The following is a 6,000-nucleotide window of genomic DNA, read 5'->3' as shown; positions in this document are numbered from 1 at the left end:
ATTATATTTTGAAAAGGTTTTCTCAGCATTATACTCTCAACCAACACCTGACAATCTCCTATGTTCATATGTTGCCCCACCCTCCCCCCAATTTCTTGGGCAATATTACCCATCTGCCCATCCCTAGCCCCCCTCAAACCCCTGAAGCCCTACCCAAAGGTAACCCTATGCCCCCATTTTATCCCTTCCTTGTACACATACTTACCTCAGCTTATCATAGATTTCACCCATGTAGATGTCACCTTACATACTTCCCCTACCCCTCGACTTCCTGTAAGCCTATCTTACAGTTTCTAGTTCTCTGAGGCAGCTTGCTTATTTCATATCATTGAGGTCATGCAGTATTTGTTGTTCAATGCCTGGGTTGCTTCACTCAACATAAGGTTCTCAAGATTGATCCATGTTATCACATGTGTTTGTAGTGTATTTGTTCTTAAAGCAGAGTAGTATTCCATTGTATGTATATACCACATTTTATTGATCTACTCATCTGTTGATGGGCATTTGGGTCGATTCCAACTTTTGTCGATAGTGAACAATGCTGCTATGAACATTGGTGTGCATATATCGGTCTGTGTCATTGACAGGAGACATATGGTTGACAGGGAGTTATACAGGGCATGTGTCCAGGGTGCATGGAAATGTTTGGATATACTCATAGTGGAAACAATTAAAAACAACAGTTGGGGGGGTACTGGGTTCCTGGCTGGGGGGGGGGGTTCTGTCAGGGTCCCTAGGGGAGCAGCGGCAGTCTCCCAGGCACAATGGCAAGGACCAGGAAGGAATGAGGGTCCAACAGTGAGCCCCTGATACTAATGACTATGCTTGTGAGGCTATACACCAGAAATAAGAACAAGGCCTAGAGCAGCACTGTGCCTAGGAGTTCCCTCCTAACAGCCTCCATGTTACTCAAATGTGGCCAGTCTCAAAGCCAAACTCACCATGTAAATGCAATGCCTTCCCCCAAGCATGGGACAAGACACCCGGGGCTGAGCCTCCCTGGCACCAAGGGATCACTACCAAGTACCAGCTGATGACATAACTAGAAAATGACCTTGAATTAAAGGTTCAACACAGACCAGCAGAATATCCCTTTCTACATATAATAACAGGAGTTAAAAATGCTTTTTAACTTAAAGTAAGGGGGAAATGGAAAAGACAAGTGAGTTTATATGGCTATGAGTCTCTAAAAAAGAGTCTGGAGGTTGTCAGAAGGATTGCCCTTATGCAAACCTGAGCAGAGTCTCAGAGACAGATAAAGTAGATTCTTCAGCTTTGTGTAGACCAATCAGATTCCAGGGTGTGACTGGAGCAGAGCTTGGTGTTCATCCTCAACCTTTAGCCATGTGTGGCCCAGTTGGCTTCCAGGGTGTGAGTGGAGCAGGTCTTAGTGTTCATCCTCAATCTTCATCCGTGTGTGGACCAGTGAGCTTCTGGGATGTGACTGTAGCAGGGACTGATATTTTGTTCTTTCACAAGATATGTTTGGTTGAATTGTGGGTATCTGGAATACAGGTCCAGGAAGCTGGGGCAGCTTGCTTGACCTGGCTATGGTGTATCCATGGGGTGATTCCAGCTAAATTAACTGCAATGGGGGTGGATAAAATGACAAGATAGGGTTCTTGCCATTGAGGGGTTAGTGGAGCTGATTTCCAGTCTTTAACCCAGACTACATCTCCCGGCTTATTTGGGTGTGTGGAGCTGCTTAAGCTAAGGGGGGCCTTTTATTGGACCCAGTGATGCAGTTTTTGTAGGGTTTTTCCTAAGCTGATCATTTGCTGAACTTTTGATAAATTTCTTCTTTCTCTGAGATCCCCTTCTATATTTTGGATAATGGGGGGGCGGCTCCCAAGGAGGATTTCATAAGGGGTTAGGCTTAGCTTTTGGCTTGGGCTGGCCCGAAATTGGAGGAGAGCACTCCTGAGTACTTACACCCTTGTTATCCCAGTTTCTTGGCAAATCTTGGCAATATAAGTGTTTATTGTACAGTTCATTTGTTCTCCTTTCCCTAAGCTTTGAGGACTGTAAGTGGTGTGCAGTTTCCATAGGATGTGCCGTGCTTTGGCCATCTTTTGAGTGATTTCAGAGATGAAAGTAGGTCTGTTGTTAGAGCCAGTTGAGAAGGTTAGCCCATATCAAGGAATGATCTCCCTGAAGCTAACATTGGCTACTTCTTCAGCTTTTTCTGTTCAAGTAGGAAAGGCTTCCACCCAGTCAGAAAAGGTGAAAACGAGGGCTAGGAGATATTTAGAGCTTCTGGATCATGGCATTTCAGTGAAATCAACTACTAGATTTTTGAGGGGATTACTGATTCTTTGGTCTCCTGGGTTGTCCCCTGCTCCCACCCTGCCTTTCGCTTCCTTATACTTTGCCCGCCTGTTCCTCGTAACCTCCCTGTATTATGGCCCTTCTCAGCAGCAGTTTGTGCTGCTGCCTCCCTCCGCCCCTCCTCCCAGCCACTGTTATCTTCCCCCTCCCAGCCGATCGCTGTTCTCCCAGCCTCATTTCAACGGCCCTCATCCCGTATCCGCCCCGGCACAACCTCGGAAACAACCCCCTCTGCCATCAATGGCTTACGTCATAAACCGCAGGTCCGCCGTTGCCTCTGCAGCCAATCCTCAGCTGCCCCGCGGGCATGCCCCTCCCACAACCTCCCCGCCTCCATGACATTATAAAACCCCATGTACTTCCCGAATAAAATCAGACCTGCGCATAGACCTCGTCTCCGTGGTTTTTCCTCCATCGAACCGTGCGTCCCCACCAAGCCTTGAGCAGCCCGCTGCCGCCCCGGTCAGGCCGTGGTGTAGGCCCGATCCCCGGCAGCGACTCGCCTGCAGTGACCCGCCTGCAGTGCCGCAGTGGAGGCCAACACTGGGTCTCCTTTGGGTCCCAGGCAAATGTTAATTTTTGCACATGTCATGCACCACTGGCATACAGCATGGGTGATAATGACTAGGTTTGGGATGTAGAAGAATCTTTCTAACAATTCTTTAAGATGGGTTTTTCCCAGGTGTGTTTTTTCATGGTAGTCTTGAACTACAGTCATGGATAATATTTGAGGCACGGCTCTTCTGTGATTGGGCAATATCTGCCACCCATTTGTTCCTTGTGTCCCACTGTCAGAGAGTATCCACTCTCTCTCGGCTTGAGTGTATTGCAGTTCCTGGTGATTCAGAGGTGGCAGGATAAGAGCAGGCAGTGTGTACTGGAGTTTATGATAATTAAGAAGTTGAGGAATGAGGGAAGTGGCCAGGTTTTCAGATAGGGATCCTTCCCATGCCACTCTTTCGGTTCCAGCATCTTCCCTATGACTTCCTTGAGCGATGGGGCTGTGGCTTGTCTGGTGTCCCTTGCAGTGCATCACACTCGCTTTGATACTTTCCAAACTGCTTCAAGTAGTTCCAGAATCTACATGCCATATTTAATGCTCTTTCCTCCTGAGTTAATGAGTCCTTATTATTTGTATAAGGCTCCATGCATGTGCAGGGTAAGGAAGACATATATGGAATCTGCATAGATGTTAACCTTGGCCCCAGCCACAAGTTGTAGGGCTCAGGAAAGTGCAAGGGTTTTGACTTTTTGTGCTGATGTGTTTCCTGGGAGGAGGTGGGCATCTACTGTGTTCTCAGATGTTATTACAGCATATCCTGCTTGCTGATCACTGCCCTGAGTAAACTCCCATCCATGAAGAACTCCATGTTGGTATTTGGTAGTGGCTGGTCTTGAATGTCCAGCTGGATGGAATGAACTTCTTGCAATATTTCCAGACAGTTATCAGTTGGAATTCCCAGCTTGGTGTGTAGCAGAATAGCAGGGTTCAGGGTTTTTACAATTCCAGTTGGATGGACAGATTTTCACATAATAGAGTTTGATATTTAATCAAGCCACTGTTAGTAAGCCAGTGTGTTCCTTTGGCTTATAAGATTGTAATTACTGCACGTGGAAGCTAAAAAATCATAGTTTGCACAAGGGTTAACTTTATGATTTCTATTGTTAAGATTGCTGCAGCTGCTACAGCTTGCAGGCATGAGGCCCATCCCTGGGCTACAGTGTCCAGTTGTTTGGATAGATAAGCTACAATTCTTTGCCAGGAACCCAGGTACTGAGTGGGTACTACTGCAATGCTTTGGTGATTATGAACATATATTAAGAAAGTTTTTCTGCGATCTGGAATTCCAAGGCTTGGTGCTTCCATCAGAGCTTGTTTAAGAGCACTGAAAGCATCCTTCTGTGGGATTTCCCAGAGCAGAAGATCATGATCTCCCCCCTTTGTGGCAGCATATAAAGGGCATGTGAGGACCCCAAAATTGGGGGTCCAAATGTGGCAGAATCTAGCTTCTCCAAGGATTTCTTACAACTTTTGGCAGGTATTGGGTTCAGGGAGGCAACAGATCACTTTCTTTCTTTCAAGTCCCCATTCATGGTGCCCCTACACTATTTTATAACCTAGATATTTGACCTGAGGTAGGCAGATTTGGGCTTTTCTCTTGGACACGTGAAGTCCTTTTGTTGGAGATATTTTAAAAAGACATGGGTTCTGCTAGCACTGTCTTGGTAGTTGGCACTTCCAAGCTTGAGGACATCTACATATTGGAGGAGAAAACAGTTATGGCTTTCTGATTTAAAGGATTTGAGATCACTGGCCAGGGCTTGTCCAAAAGTAGTGGGTGCATTTTTAAATCTCTGAAGGAGTTGTGTCCAACTTAGCTGCTGCTTTTCACTGGAGTTCAGATTGTCCCAGGTAAAGGTGAAAATCAGTTGGCTCTAGGGCACTATCTGAAAGCAGAAGATGGCATCTTCACGATCTGGTCATGAAAAGTAGATTTCTGATGAGCATATCAAGCTGAGGAGATTGTATGGATTAGGGACTACAGGATGTAGAGTTATTACTGCTGCATTGACTGCTCATAAGTCCTGGACCGGGCAGTAATCCCCATCAGCCTTTTTCCTGGGAAGAGTGGGGTATTCCATGGAGATTGGCATGGCCTTAGTATGCCTTCATTTAGCAATCTCTAAATATGTAGCCAGACTTTTTCTTGCCCTTCACGTGAAACTGGATATTTATGCTCACTGGGCTGGCTGTGGGATTTGTTTCAATAATAATTGGAGGAATGTCATGTGCCATCCACTTTAGTTTGCCCTCTGCCCATATTTTGGACACATCTTTGAAGGGGAGCTGTGTGACCATAGATTGGTTCATTTCACTGAGGCAAAAGAGACTCCATTTCTCCTGCAGAGGGAGGGTTAGCACTATTTTTGGAGGGCTTGGTGGTCCAGTGTTATTGTGGATTGCCCTGTGGCATTAAAGATAATTTGAGCTTGCAGTTTGTTTAGACAGCAAGTCTCAACCCAAGAGGGGGCACTCTGGGAGATACAAGAATTCATGAGTGGTGTCCTAACCTCCAATGTTACAGGTCCTGGCTTGGAGGAATGTCCACTGGGGACTTTTACCAGTTGCCCCTACGATAGTGGATTGTCTTTTTTATAATGGCCAGACTGGTTTGGTCATTACAGAGTGCTGAGCCCCAGTATTGACCATCATATGTATGGATAAACCCCCAATTTGGACTCCGACCATAGGCTCTGTGGGACAGAGAAAATAGGAGCCCGGTCTGTCCTAATAATCACAATCAGAGTCTTCTATTCCTGTGAGTCCAATGAAGTGATTTGCATGTCTTCCTTCTGAATTTTTGCTAACCCAGTGTTTAGTTTGTGACACTCCACTAGCTCTCCTTGATAATGCTTAGGCTGCTTTTTTTTCCAGTGATGGAGTAGAGTGGCCTGCTGGGACATTCCTGCTTCCAGTGTCCCTCCTCCCCTCAGTATGCATACTGATTTCACCCTTTGGGTGGGATCCTCTCTCTTCTTGGGGCAGGGGTTTCCTAATTCATTTCCCTTGACACAGGTTTGCTTCTTTTGATGATTGTTTCTGGGAGAAAGTCTACTTTTTTTCATCTTCCACTTCTCTTCCCTCCTGGTCTCTACATCGTGGTTGATGTA

The sequence above is a fragment of the Dasypus novemcinctus genome, chromosome 30 (genome assembly GCF_030445035.2).
Source record: "Dasypus novemcinctus isolate mDasNov1 chromosome 30, mDasNov1.1.hap2, whole genome shotgun sequence".
Lineage (NCBI taxonomy): Eukaryota > Metazoa > Chordata > Mammalia > Cingulata > Dasypodidae > Dasypus > Dasypus novemcinctus.
This window is presented reverse-complemented; position numbering follows the sequence as displayed.